Source organism: Arachis ipaensis, chromosome B04 (assembly GCF_000816755.2).
Source record: "Arachis ipaensis cultivar K30076 chromosome B04, Araip1.1, whole genome shotgun sequence".
Lineage (NCBI taxonomy): Eukaryota > Viridiplantae > Streptophyta > Magnoliopsida > Fabales > Fabaceae > Arachis > Arachis ipaensis.
The window spans coordinates 17,796,541-17,812,210 of NC_029788.2; the positions used below are offsets into that span (position 1 = coordinate 17,796,541).

At 39.4% G+C, this 15,670-nt stretch overlaps 1 long non-coding RNA gene across 2 annotated transcripts in view; it reads right to left on the reverse strand.

The window, feature by feature from the left end:
• Positions 11,269–15,670, reverse strand: part of LOC107639055 — a 6,509-nt gene continuing 2,107 nt past the window's right edge. Inside the window, exons 2-6 of one of the 2 annotated variants that reach the window (XR_002360796.1) lie at positions 14,926–15,353; positions 13,553–14,794; positions 12,402–13,142; positions 12,225–12,312; positions 11,269–12,138 (exon numbers count right to left, since the gene is read on the reverse strand). This is a non-coding gene — a long non-coding RNA (uncharacterized LOC107639055). Of the gene's footprint in view, positions 12,139–12,224; positions 12,313–12,401; positions 13,143–13,552; positions 15,354–15,670 lie in introns of both variants that reach the window. The other variant, XR_002360795.1, reaches the window with a different exon arrangement.

Genomic DNA, 15,670 nt, shown 5'->3' on the forward strand with positions numbered 1-15,670 from the left:
GCGCTATCTGAACCTATTGAGCTACATTCTAAAAATATATAGCATAAATCTAAAAATTTCAGAATTCAAAAATTAATTAATTATTTGACAACAAATTTCAAAACCAGTGATAGGTACAGAGTTCAAAAATACATCGTATTATTCCATTTTTTGCTTCTCATAAGCATATTGTCGAAACCAGTGATAGTTACAGAGTTCAAAAATACTAAGATAACAAAAATGCAAAATTTATAGCAATGCCAGTGAAATAATTTAGATTTAGCACCATAGTGAAGTAGATCAGATATTTAGATTTCCAGAAAATTCAGAAAATCAGAATACCTGGGTCACCATTTCAGCTCACCGCTGCCGCTCCTCACTACCGTCGGCGAGTGCAGAGGTCGTCGCAGAGCTCCCTGGCCAAACATCTCCGGCCGTGGCCGAGCGATCATTGTCAGCGTCGGGTTGCCATTTCAGCTCACCGCTGCCGCTCTTTACTACCGTCAGCAAGTGCAGAGGTCGTCGCTCCCTGGGCAAACGTCCCCAGCCGTGGCTGAGCGTTCTTTGTCAGCGTCGGTGTATGATGAAGAGAGAAAGAAGAATAAATTGAAGAGAATGTGCGCGTGTATGTGTCGGGTTGGAGAGAGAAGGAAGAAGATGATGAATTCTGGGAAGTGAAGTAGAGTTAGAGTTAATTGTGGAGTTTAAGGTTCCCGGTGAGGTATGATAGAATTTCGAAGAGTTTGGGGTGAGTGCTGGGGTTCTTTCAAGAGTTAGGATTTTTTGAAGGAGAAAGATAGAGTTTCGAAGAGGGTGATAACTCATTATATCCTTTTCGAAAAGTTTTTTTTTTTTAATCTTTCGGTCATGCTTTTGAAGCATGCCAAAAGAATTACAGAAAACGATCGCACTTTTAAAATGTTACTATAACGAAATCATGTTGCCAGGTTTAAAAAGCGTTCTTGTTTTTTCTATGACCACGCTTCAAAAGTGTGACAAAAATAAGTGTAGCCAAATTTCTAATTAACTGTCACTTTTATAAAAGCGTGGCCATTGACTCTTTTCTCCACACTTTTAAAACGTAGCAAAAAAAAACGTGTCCAAATCTCTAATCAATCGTCACTCTCATAAAAGCGTGGTCATTGACTCCTTTTGGCCACGCTTTAGCATAGCAAGAAGAATACGTGGCTACATACCTTTTCTCTTATAATGTTCGTCATCTAATGAGGCCGGAAGTTTGGGACAATCTTCAACCCCAAGGTCGTCAACAGCACAAGTTGGGAAGGAACACATTAATGTAATCTTAAATGATTCAACACCTTACAATATGATCTGAAAAGGAAGACAATAAACGACCTGTAAGTATTTATACTAGCAAAGTTCTGTGATGAAGTCCTGACATCTGAAGGTCCTGTAGCCACTATCTAAGGAGATCGGGTAGCTCGTGTTTATACCAACAAAGTTATGTGATGAAGTCCTGACCTCTGAAGGTCGTGTAGTCACTATTCGAGAAGATCGGGTAGTTGCTGTTTACACCAACAAAGTTATGTGATGAAGTATTGACCTCTGAAGGTCGTGTAGTCACTATTCGAGAAGACCGAGTAGCTGCTTTAAAGTGCAATAAAGCAAGTTTGACCTTAAGGAATAAAGTCAAAGATTCTACTGGAGTATTTTTAGTGGACTTGGACTCCCGAGTTCAAGAGAAGCCGAGACCAAAACCCAATAAAAATTTGGAGAACCTAGTCTGATATTGCTACTTAGGAATTCCGATCATCGTATGGATCTTGACCTTATTGATGAAGTAAGGTCAGCAACTAATTTAACTGAACAAGTGATGCGTGAGTATCTTCTCTATCTTTTCCTTGTGAATTTGCACTTGAATTGCTAAGTTTAATCAAAATTTAATATATTTTAGCCACTATGAATGCTACTTTGAGTTGTGTGTAATTCTGTTTATTTCAGGTAGCATTTTGGACGAATTTCACGAAGTTTAAGTCAAGGCTAGAGAATGGAGAGAGTGAAGAATGTAAGCTGCCTCCCCCACGTTGAACTTGAAGTTATTTAAGTTCAGCGCCAGCATGAAGACGCTCCCAGGAAATGCACGCGTGACCTCCACGCTGAACTTGATAATGGTCAAGTTCAGCGCCAATGCTTGAAGTTCTAAAAGAATCTGTTCTGCCTCCTCCACGCGGAACTTGAGCTTTCTCAAGTTCAGCGCCAATCCAACGCACCAAAGGAAGTCACGCGCATCACTCCACACTGAACTTGAGAATTCTCAAGTTCAGCGTGGACCTTAATGAAGGAGTGGTCCCCAATGCGTTCCAAAGGCTACGAGAATCAATTAATTTGTTTTGGTTAAACTTTTATTTTATTTATAATTAGGAAAATAAATATTATTTAGTTTAGAAAATATATTTTACATTAATTAGGATTAGATATAAAAGGGAAAAGAATCAGCCATTCGAGATCTTCTCTTCACTTCTACCCCATTCCGCAAATTACAGTTTTTACGAATCCTAGTTATCTCTCTGCACCATGAGCAACTAAACCTCCACTGTTAAGGTTAGGAGCTTTGTCTATTGTATGGATTGATACTAGTATTTTTCTATTTTAATTCATGTATTGATTTATATTTCAAGAATTGTTTTCGTTCTTTATTTTATGAATCTGGGTGGAACGGAAGTATGACCTTGGTTCTAATTGAGTTCTTGTATAACTTAGAAAAGCTCTTTACTTGAACAACAGCTTGAAAACAATTTCTCCTAAACTACTAATTATCTGGACTTAATGGGATACGTGACATATAATCCTCTTATATTTGGGTAATTAGGGTTTTTGTGGAATATAAACTAGAATTGAACTTCATCCTCTAATTGGAATTAAGTGACCAAGGAATTGGCGGTTGATGAATTTTAGAGGAGACTAAAAAGGTCTAAGGAATTAGGGTTTAGTCACATATAGTTTGCCATGAATTAAATCTTGCATGATTAAAATAGTTAGTAAGAAAAGTCAATCTGGAAAATAGATATCTTTGAACCCTTAATTGTTTCTCCATATATTATTCACAACTTGTTTACTGCTTGCTTTATAATATTCTGAATTTACTGTTAATGCTTTTGAATCTTCAAACACCATTTTCTGTTTGCCTAACTAAGTAAATCACTTAACCATTGTTGCTTAGTCCATCAATCCTCATGGAATCGACCCTCACTCACCTGAGGTATTACTTGGTATGATCCGGTGCACTTGCCAGTTAGTTTGTGGACTTTAAATTCCGCACCAACAAGCATTAAAGCAAAGGGTTGCAAAGAGAATAACACCAAAGTAAGGCCTAAAAACTTTCAACTAGCAGACCCAGTATTGAGATAGGCTGACGTTGGTAACTCAAGAACTCAAGGAAAGCTGGGCCCAATCGGAAGGGACCTTTTAGGGTGAAAAAAATACCTTGAGAATGAGGCATACAAGTTAAAGAATCTTAACGATACCGAAATCCTAAAAACATGGAATATTATTCATCTCAAAAGGTACTACTGTTAAGAAGTATCCATGAAAGAATAAGGTATACCCTTTTCTTATTAATTTAGATTTTTAACGAGGTCCTACTATGTTTTTCCACTATTGTTCAATTATAATTCTCATTAAGTTGTATTTGAATTCAGCATTTGATTTCATAATAATTTCATAATGCTAATTTATTTGATACTTTAATGTCATTATTTCAAACGTTGCTGCATGATTCAAAACGCGCTAATATAAAAAAATGGTACAATAAATTAAAGCCCAATTATAACGAAGGCAATAAAGTCTATTAGACATAGCCTAAATAAAAAAACAATCAAAGGTAATTAAGTTTATCAAATAAACTTGCCTCATACAAAACGAAAAAGTTCAAAATATACAGCACAAAAAGTATTTAAATATAAAATATTAAGAATGAAAAGTGTTTTAATCCCAAAGACCCTAAGTTCAAAATACAAAAAAATAAAAATAACTGAGTTTAATGAACTTAGAAAATTTTACAAAAAGCAAACTAAATCATTTCAATGATTTCTCTATTCTTGAAAGCACTAATCCTGAAGGATGGTGTTCTCTTCTTGTAAGGATGCGAGAGAAGCATTGAGACTCTAAATCTGAGTTGTAGAGCTCATAAGCTCCTTCTATCTATTCATATACCAAGATCGGGGATTTGAGATTTTTTTTTCAGCATTTTTGACATAAGTAGCTGAGCAAAAGAGCATCCTCTAAACTCGGGGCAAAGTATCTGCAAGAGGCAACTAAGCCAATCCTTGTTTAATTGATTCGGCGCTGTGACGCGTGCACGTCGTCCATGCGTACGCGTGGGTAAGCAGAAATCTCAGTGACGCATAAGCGTCGGTCACGCATACGCGTTACTACTTGTCGTGCCAGACGTATGATTCCAGCATAGTGCCGGCACAAATCTCGGGTTTTTGTACCAGAGTGCGCCGAAATTACATATGATGCATACGCGTCGCTCAAGTACACGCGTGAGATGATGAAATTGCTGGCGACGCATATACGTGGGGCACGCATACGCGTGGGGTGGGTTGTGCGCCAGGCACCCCACCTGCACAGTTCCAGCCCAACTCTCCGGAAAATGTACTAGAGAGGACCAACATCCCTATGACGCGTGCGTGTCGATGACACGTACACGTGGGATGCGTCTTTTTTTATATAACTCGGTACAGAAGGAAAACATGCTGATTTGAAAATTAACAAAGACAACTAAGGAAACAAACATATGCAAATAAATAAAATAGAACTATAAAAAGGAAGATCATAACATGGTGGGTTGCCCCCCACTTAGCACTTTTCTATAACGTCCTTAAGTTGGACGGTCCATCGGCTCAGTCCTCTTCCTTTGATGGATCCTTCAAGAGGCAGATCTCCAGCTCCTTGTTGTTCTTCACTTTCGCACCATGATACAGCTTCAAATGGTGGCCATTGATTTTAAAGAAGGTAGGACTTGAGGGGTTACTTAGATGGACAACCCCATACGTTTCCACCTTCTCCACCATGTAGGGTCCATCCCACCTTGACCTTAGTTTGTCCGGCATTAACCTCAACCTTGAGTTGTAGAGAAGGGCTTGATCCCTAGCTCTAAACTCCCTTCTCTTAATGTTCTTGTCATGTACCGCCTTCACTTTTTCTTTATAGAGTCTTGAGTTTTCATACGCTTCTCCAATTCCTCCAGTTGTAGTTTTCTTTCGATTCCGGCTCCTCCCAATCCTGAATTACATTTCTTCACTGCCCAGTAAGCTTTTTGTTCCACCTCTACCAGAAGGTGACAAGCCTTTTCGTAGACTAGGCGGAACGGACTCATGCCGATGGGTGTCTTGTAAGCTGTCCGATAAGCCCATAGCGCATTTCCAAGCCTAGAACTCTAGTCTCTTTTATGAGGCTTAATAATCTTCTCGAGTATGCGCTTGATCTCTCTATTCGACACCTCGGCTTGGCCATTTGTTTGGGGATGGTAAGCCGTCGCCACCTTGTGAATGATGCCATATTTCTTCATCAAACCTGTCAATCTTCTGTTACAAAAATGAGACCCTTGATCACTCATGATTGCTCGTGGTGATCCAAAGTAACCAATAATATTATTCCTAACAAAAGAAATAACCACGTTAGTATCATTAGTACGGGTAGGAATTGCTTCCACCCATTTAGAAACATAATCAACAGCTAACAGAATATATAAGAAACCATTCGAGTTTGAAAATGGACCCATGAAGTCAATACCCCAAACATAAAAAATTTCACAAAATAACATAAGTTGTTGGGGTATCTCATCCCTCTTGGATATATTTCCAAACTTCTGGCATTGGTGGCAAGAGTCACAGAAAATATTAGCATCCTTAAAAAGTGTGGGCCACCAAAATCCGCAGTCTAAAATCTTTCTTGCAGTTCTTTGAGGACCAAAGTGTCCACCACTCTTAGAAGAGTGGCATGCCTCTAAAATAGACTAGATTTTAGATTGTAGACACACCTTCTAATTATTTGGTCGGCACCACATCTCCACAATATGGGTCATCCCATATGTAATACTTGGACTCGCTCTTGAGCTTGTCCTTTTGATGCTTAGAAAAACTTAGAGGAAATGTACGACTAACTAAATAATTAGCTATGGGTGCATACCAAGGAACCACCTCAGATATTGCTTGCAAGCTATCAAGTGGAAATGCATCATTGATAGGAGTGGAGTCACTTTTAATATGTTCTAGGCGACTCAAGTGGTCCGCTACCAAATTTTGGGAACCACTCCTATCTTTGATCTCTAAATCAAACTCTTGCAATAATAATATCCAACAGATTAACCTTGGTTTAGACTCTTTTTTAGCTAGCAAGTATTTCTAAGCTGCATGGTCTGAATATACTACCACTTTGGTTCCAAGTAAATAAGCCCAGAATTTATCCAAAGCAAAAACAATGGCTAAAAGTTCCTTTTAGTGGTAGTATAATTAGACTGGGAACCATCTAAAATTTTAGAAGCATAAGCAATAATATAAGGATCCTTACCTTCGCGCTGAGCCAGCGCCGCTCCTACCGTATAGTTAGATGCATCGCACATGATCTCGAATGGCCTACTCCAGTCAGGCCCTCTCATAATAGGAGCTTGGGTCAAGGCAATCTTCAGCTTGTCAAATGCTTCCATGCAGTCTTCACTCAAGTCAAACTCTACATCTTTCTACAGTAGACGGGAAAGGGGTAGTGCAACCTTACTGAAGTTCTTGATAAAACGCCGGTAGAAACCTGCATGACCAAGAAAAGAACGGACTTCCCTCACAGAGGAGGGGTAAGGTAAATCAGAAATAATATCAACCTTTGCAGGATCAACAGATATACCAGTAGTAGAAACAACATGGCCTAGAACAATACCTTGCTTTACCATAAAATGACATTTTTTAAAATTAAGCACAAGGTTTGAACTAGCATATCTTTCTAATACTCTAGCAAGATTATCCAAATAAAGGTCAAAGAAATCACCATAGACACTAAAGTCATCCATAAATACTTCCATACAATGCTCAAGAAGATCTGAGAAGATACTCATCATGCACCTTTGAAACATAGCCGGCGCATTACATAAACCAAAAGGCATTCTTTTATATGCATGCATTCCAAAGGGGCATGTAAAAGTTGTTTTCTCCTGATCTTCTGGAGCATTATGGATCTGAAAATACCCAGTATAACCATCTAAAAAATAATAGTGTGACTTACCTGACAGGCGATCAAGCATTTGATCGATGAAAGGTAGTGGATACTGATCCTTGCGAGTAGCCAAGTTCAAGCGCTTGTAGTCGATGCACATTCTCTAGGAATTCTGCACCCTTGTAGCCATGAGTTCTCCATTCTCATTCTTCACTATTGTGATGCCGAACTTCTTTGGAACCACTTGTACTGGACAAACCCACTCACTATCCGAAATTGGATAGATAATGTCGGCTTCAAGCAGTCGGATCACTTCTTTTTTCACAACTTCCAGAATTGTGGGTTTCAACCGCCTTTGAGGTTGACGGATAGGCTTGGCTCCCTCCTCTAGAAAAATGCAGTGCTCACAGACTTGAGGGCTTATACCTACTATGTCCGCCAAACTCCACCCAATAGCTTTCTTGTTCCTTCTCTGTACATTAAGCAGACGCTCCTCTTGTTGGGAAGTAAGCTCCTTTGCAATAATCACTGGGAGCTTCTGATTGTCTTCAAGATAAGCATACTTGAGGTGAGGTGGAAAGGGTTTCAACACCATGTTCAGCTCATGGCTTGGCACTTGATCATCTAGAATTGAACCACTGGAGGTGGCAAGGTGTCTTCAGTATACTCAGGGGGTTTCCCCACACTTGAACCTTGAACCATGTTCTTTTCATCAACTGTCTCTTGGTGAACTTCAGCCATAGTCTCATCAATAATATCACACTAGAAGATAGAGTAGTCTTTCAGTGGGTGCTTCATACCTTCATCAAGGTTGAAACTCACTGCTCTTCCATCTATCTCAAAGGAGTAGGTACCCAAGAAGGCATCCAATTTAAACCGAGAAGTCTTCAAAAACAGCCTTCCAAGCAAGATGGATGATGGTTTTTCTGAGTCATTAGGGGACATGTCCAGAATTTAGAAATCAACAGGAAAAATCAACCTCTTAATACTCACCAAGACGTCTTTCGCAATGCCAACCACCGAGATTATGCTTTTATCTGCCAACACAAAACAGGCTGCCGACCTTCTCAACGGTGGAAGCTTCAAAATATCATATACAGACAACGACATAATGCTCATACAGGCACCTAAGTCACACATGCAATCCACAAACTGCATACCCCCTATAGTGCAAGTAACCAGCAAGGACCAGGATCACCACATTTCTCTGGTATAGCACCCATCAGAGCAAAAATTGAGCTATCCAGAGGAATAGTTTCTAAATCATGGATCTTTTCCTTATTCATGCACAAATCCTTTAGAAACTTAGCATACTTAGGAACCTGACGAATAGCATCAAAAAGTGGAATAGTTATCTCAACCTTTTTTAAGATATCCACCATCTTGGGATCTAGCTCCACTTGCTTTTTAGTCCTCCTAGCAAGGTGTGGAAAAGGAATGGAAATGGCTTTTTTCAAAACATTGTCTTCCTTAGATACTCCATCCCTTGGTTGAGCAACTTCTTCTTCAACCGCATCTTGTACCTCATTCTCGTCTTCAACATCTTCTACCTCAACAACTTCTTCATCTTGAACGTCTTCTCTTGAGCTTGGCTCCTCGGGACTCCTCTCTTGCAATGTAGTGCTGAACCTCAAAGTGATGGCATTGATTCCACCCTTGAGGTTAGGTAAAGCTTGAGAGAAAAGTGCACTAGAGCTTGAAGGTTGAGTGTTGGAGTTAGAGGGTGGTTCCATACAGGATACAAAAGCTTGTAGAATGGAGTTAAGACTGGTGAGGCTAGAGGTAAGTGAAGTTTGAAGCTCTTTTTGTCCTTGAAGAATAGAACTGAGTGTTTCATCTTGGTTGGAGGAAGAAGGAAGGTAGGTAATTTGTGGGACTTGTGGTTGGTTGAATTGAGGTGCTTGGGCTAGCCTTTGGTGAGGTGGTTGGTATCTTTGGCCTTGGTTTTGTTGTTGGTATGGAGGGTTTTGTTGATACCGGTTTTGTTGGTAGTTATTATTCCACATTTGATTTCCACCATTGTCTTTGCCTCCTTGGTTGTAGTTGTCTCTCCATCCTTGGTTGGGATTGTTTTGCTAACCTTGATTGTAGTTACCACCTTGATTATAGTACCCTTGATTCGGACGGTTGTAATGAGCATTGGTAGCCGCCAAGGTGTTGTCCTCTTGGAGTTGTGGATATTCATCAGTGTAGTGCGAATAACAAGCACAAATTTCACATACTCTTTGAGGAACTAACTGTTGACAGTGTTGTTGTGTAGGGGGTGGAGGTTGTTGCTGATTGAGTTGGAGTTGCTTGAGTATATTGGTCATCTCTTCCAAAGTCTTGGTGAGAGCAGTAGTCTCACTACTAGAAGAAACTTCCGCAATAGCCTTGGGATGATTATTCCTTTGCCTTGCATGTTGAGTAGACTCGGCTAAATCGGTGATCAGTTGCCACGCTTCTATCGCCGTCTTTTACTTTGTCAGAGAGCCATTACTCGCAGCATACAAGAGGGTCTTGTCTCGAGGCTTCATGCCTTATCAGAAGTAGCTAATTAACACCAACTGGTCAATCATGTGATGGGAGCACGAGTCAAGGAGATTCCTAAAGTGTTCCTAATACTCATAGAGAGTCTTTGATTCACTTTGAATGACGTAGGAAATTTCCTTCCTCAATCTATCTGTGACCTCCGGTGGAAAGAACTTGTCCAAAAATTCCTTTCTAAGCAAATCCTAATTAGTAAAAACAGCTTCGGGTTGAGTGTAGAACCACTGCTTTGCCTTTCCCTCAAGAGAAAATGGAAGGCATATAACCAAACGGCAGTCTCATCCACACCATGTCGCCTAGTAGTTGAACAAGCTATTTGAAAATCTCTAAGGTGCTTGATAGGCTCTTGAGTGGGTAAACTATAGAATTTAGGCAGTAGATTAATCAATGCGGTCTTCAGTTCAAAATCAGCAGTCAAATTTAGATGACGCGCTTGAAATGGTTGAAGAGTAAAATCTGGAGCTCCCACTTCCTTGAGAGTAATTCTTCTAGGAGCGGCCATAGTATCTGCACCTAAATTAACAGAAGAAACGTCAATGGACTTAGTAGGAGAGGAGTTAGTTTCTTCCTCAAACGACGCTTCAGACTCAACCTTGGGTAAGGTTGGTGAATTGGGCGAAACCCCTTCAACATCCTCGGAGGCTAACCGGCGCCGAGCTCGCCTAATATGTGAAATAGTTTTTTTCAATTTCAGGATCAAATGTGGCTAGGCTCGGATCCAGTAATGAACGCGTCATTCAATAAAAGAAACATGCTAAGAAAAATAAATAATAAATACTACTAATAAACAAAAAAAAAAAACAAAAATAAAAGATGCAATTATGTAAATATAAATATATTTACACCAACCAATAACTTAGCACACATATGCAACTCTCCGGCAACGGCGCCAAAAATTGATGGGTGGAGAAATGCCGGTTAAGAATTTCTGATAAAAATAGCGTTGCAAGTACAACCTTAACTGACAAAATTTTCACTATCAATTTAAATTGTGTCACAATTAATAATAAATAACCGGGAGTAGAATCCCGTGTCGTTTCCCAAAGAGTTAACACAAGATGCAAATTATTGGCTAGGATTTTTCTGAATATTTTCTTGAAATTTAGAACGGAAAAAAAATAAATGGCTAGGAATTAAAAGCAATGAATAAATAACGAGGTGATATGTATTTAAAATTAAAAGGCCTTGGTTAGGGAGAGAATTTGAGTTTCTATCCTTGTTGTATTCCCCAAGTATAATAGTAAATGTTCATTGCTTCCACTTAGTTATCCTCTACCAATTGAAAGAAAGTCAAGTGGGTATCACTAACTCTAGCTCACAAGTCCTAGTCACTCCATGGGGAAGGACTAGAGTTGGTGAGAAATGAGTTAGCCAACAATTTCCAATTACAGATCAATACTTGAGTATCACAACTCAAGGGACCCCAATTAATCAATCCCCAAGCCAAGTTGGAAGATCTACTCCATTAACATGAATGCCATTTTCATAAACACATAATAATTGTAATTAAAAGACATGATAATTATGAGAAATTAATTAAATCAGAATTGGCACTAATAATAAATAACGACGATCAAACAAGCAATAAAGATAAACATAAAAATAATTCAGTGCATTAATAAAATTAAAAAATGACAAAATCCAAATATGAATTCAAAGCAATCAAGTGTATAAGAGTAATAGGGATAATAGAGAAGAAAACTATGAGAACAATGACTCTAATGGAAGGTAGTAACAGCTCTCTCCAGATCCAATTCAAAGCAAAACTAAGAACATAAAAAACTCTAGAGAAAAGTAGGTGTTTTTCTCTCTAAACTTCAAAAACTAATCAAAAACTAAAGTGAAATTGAAGTCCCCCAGTCTCAGCTCCATCCCTGCCTCTAGTCTGTGTTTTTGAGCTTGGATCTGAGTCCAAATCAGCCCAGAAATTGCCCCCAGCGAGTTCTGTTAAGTGTAGCACGTGACGCTCTGTCATGCGGACGCGTCGCTGAACTTCTACACTGGTCATGTGTACACGTCAATCACACATACGCGTTGCTGAACGAAGCTCTTGATCACGTGCACGCATCGGCCATGCATGCGCGTTGCTCCTCGCTTCCACAACTCTTTAGTTTCTTGTGTTCCTTCCACTTTAACATGCTTCATCTTCACCCTTTAAGCCATTCATGCCCTGTAAACCTGAAAACACTTAACAAACACATCACGACATCGAATGGTAATAAAAGAGAATTAAAAATTAACAATTTTAAGGCCTAGGAAGCAAGTTTTCAATCATATCACAAAATTAGGAAGGAAACTTAAAAACATGCAATTTACATGAATTAGTGTGAGGATAGTTGACAAAACCCACTCAATTCAATCCAAATTATATCATAAAATAGTGGCATATCAGTGGTCAAGCCTGAGGATATCAGGATGGACTACTTGGATAACCTCAAGACTGTTGTATGGCATCTAAATGAACTGCAACATGGGAATCAATTAAAATTTATCGAGATACATAAGTATATACATGCAAGGAAAGTAGCAAATTAGACAATCAGACTTACATCATCCCCACTCATCCTGTCTAATCTGTGTCGGGTTGCAATGACCCGGGGATCTTCATGGTCTGACGACGGCAGAAACCTACCCGACCTGCGAGATACAAAACGCTTAATATTCAACTTACAAAACAAGATACAAACAAGTGCATTACAGACATATTATACATGAAAAGGATAAACCTCGCGGCAAGTGGTCATAGAATGGCATCAAACCCTCTAGGCCTGAACGTCGGAAAACGTCAAAAAATCCAAGATTGAAGCAGTGCTAATGGCCCAGCTAGGTTCTTTACATTTCGGTTAGCAACCCTGCACAAACACCTATACAACCAGGACAAGGTGGCCGAACCCCAGCTATACTTTCCGAGCCCATCGAGGTCCGCAACATACGGAATCCACCGTAAGTGAACCCTAGCACCAGACTTGTCTGCGAAAAGTGCCGTGGACAACAACATCATAATGTAACCCCGTGCATAGATCTGTACCGTTGCCTCCAATGCATTGGCAAGCAAGAATCTGAACTTGTTTTGGAACCAGCTAAAAGAAACCGTGTAGTCATCGATACAATCATCTGGTGGAAGTTCTCCGAATAAGTTTCAAAACCACACCCAGGCAAGCTCCCCCCTCCATCAACAGCTCGAAGTCACTGAGACACCCGCTCACCGCATGTCCGTCAATAGGGAGGCCAAACTGATATGCCACATCCTATAGTGCTATCATGCACTCTCCGAACGGCATATGAAATGTGTGCGTCTCAGGATGCCATCGCTCTACGAATGCACTGATCAACGACTCATCAAGCTTGAACCAATAATCATTCAACCTCGCAACATGCAGTAAATTAGAACGATCTAAGTACAACAGTATGCGATCATGCATGATCATCTTTTGTTGCCTACGAATGCTCCGAACGCATCGAGTTGGCTGATAAAACAAAAATATTAGTGAAATAATTTAACAACTCATTATACAAAAAAAGAATTGCTTAGTATAAAATGTTATCCAATAAGCTTCTGAAATTAAAAAGGCCACATTATCCCTGTTCATAAAAAATATCATACTTCAAGCAACACAAGAAAAAATTTATCATCGCACTAACATCACAACCATAAAATTATTGACCACTTTATCCATGCATCATTAAAAATTTCGAACTCTAACTTCTTTTAACCCAACCAAGAACCTACAAAATCATTAAACAGTAAAAATCACAAAATCCATATTAAAAAATGTTCTAACATGCATATTCAAACGAATATTTATCAACATATGAGTGTAGCCAAAATAGCCATGACATCAACCAACTCAACTCAGTTTATTGTCCAACGACTAACCTCATCGTTGATAAATCCGGCAACATGTGAAATACCATTAAGGCAGTACATATCTCTGTGGTTAGCCGCCATTCTTCTCCCAAGACGGACACCTCCCACTCCGCCGCACAACCCACCGCTCTGTGCTTTAATACGCCGGACAATGGTGGATCTGGCCTTGCCGCTGCTGCACCGTCGCCAGTGAATGCCCGAAGCCTCCGCTCACTGCCACCTCTTCCACCGGTTTGGCCTGCCTTCCTCCCAACCCTTCTCTCCCAAATCTGGCCGAATGTGGTGGCTCCTCCCTCACTAACGTAACTCGCCGCTGTGTGTTGAGGGAATGCCTCAAGAAATAACTCGTTGCAGGCACATTAGGGTTACTCTTCAAGCATTAATCGTCCCTGGGTCTTGAGGGTTAAATCTTCGAACATGAATCGTGGCATGCCTTTGTGATTTAGCCCAACTTCACATGAATCATGGCAGGGAGGAACGATTTATGTGTAACTGTAACCCCTCCTACTCTGGCACAATTTATGGATTTTTCTCCTATGCAATATAGGCATAAATCGTCCTAAGGTGCCATGTTTAACATATTCTACAATCCTTATCACCCTAGGACGATTTACATAATATATGGAAGAGGAAAAACACGTTTGAAAATTTATTTTTAGGGGAATCAAGTAAAATTGATTTGTGTTTCATTTATTTAAGTAAAAAATCCTATATATGGTTTAATTACTTTGCAGGTCTCTATAATTTCACCGAATTTTTAATTAGGTCCCTATACTTTTTTTTATAATTAGGTCCCTAGACATTATTTTTTTTTTTCAATTTAGTCCTTGTTAACGTTAAACGTAAAAAAAACGACTGTGAATTATAAAATTACTTGTATATCCTTGGCTTTCACCCATAAACGTAAAAAAAAAAATGTTAGTGTTGCCGAAGATAGTGACACTGCTCCAAAGCCACAATGTTCCTCAACAAAACTTCAGTGAAATCATCCACTACAATGTGTGGGATTTTAAGGATACCATGCTCAACTTCTAAGTCAAGTATGCAGCCATGACTTGATTTATTTACATGGAACTTCAGTCCTGCTTCAACAACTCAGATACATTATGACCAAGGACTAAGGGTCCACGGTTCTTTGAAGGTCTTTTATGAGATGGTGGTAAGATGAAATATCTAATCAGATCAGTGAAGTGTGCTATACTGCTACTAGCCGATACTAACACTCCTTGTTTGTTGTGATATGAAAAATAACTAACAGCAACCCTCATAAATGAAGGGAATAATAGACCAATATCTAAGCGAGAAGCAAAAGTTAGATTGTATATTTTCTTAAGAACAAACAAAGGAACCTGTTTCTCAAGTAATATCAAATCATTTTTTACCCGATTCTAAAGCCATCGTTTTGAGAAGATAAGATCATCCTCTGTCGTCCTCTCATATTGTCTAAGGAAAAGCTCAATTACAAAACAACAGTCTATGAATATCACCTTCACCAAATTCATCTACCGTGAGCTCGATTTTCTCCGAGTAACATGCACGAATTTGTGGTTTCAATTGTTGCACGCAACTCACCAAATCAGTCAAACTTGCCTTCGATCTTTAACTCATCGCCTGTTTTTGCATAACCAGTTCAGGCAGCAAGGCGAGGCAAGGCACGGCGACGGGTGGCGAGGGAAGTGATGAATGAACAGAACAGCACAGAGCGAGGGAATTAGCGACGGACGGACGACCACCAAGCGACGGACGCTGATGCCGCCACAGACAACGACGTAGATGGATGATGACACCAAGCGACGTAGGAGAAATGCCGCTGCACAGGAATTTCAGAGAATAACTTAGGGCTGACTAGGATTCTCTAATTTTGGGACAAAATGCCAAAGATTTTTTTGGTATTTTGAAAAAATAGAGGTGTCCTCAACTAATTATTCTAACTCAATCATAAGAATATTCGTTTTTTAAATAGAATATTCTGTTATCTTAAACATTATTCTCACGACAAGAACTAAATTGAAAAAAAATTAATGTCTAAGAACATACAGACACATGTAAATCCTCTATCATGTTATATAGACATAAAAGATTAATAACTAAATTAGCTATCCGTATAAGTACGTCGTGTTAAAAATA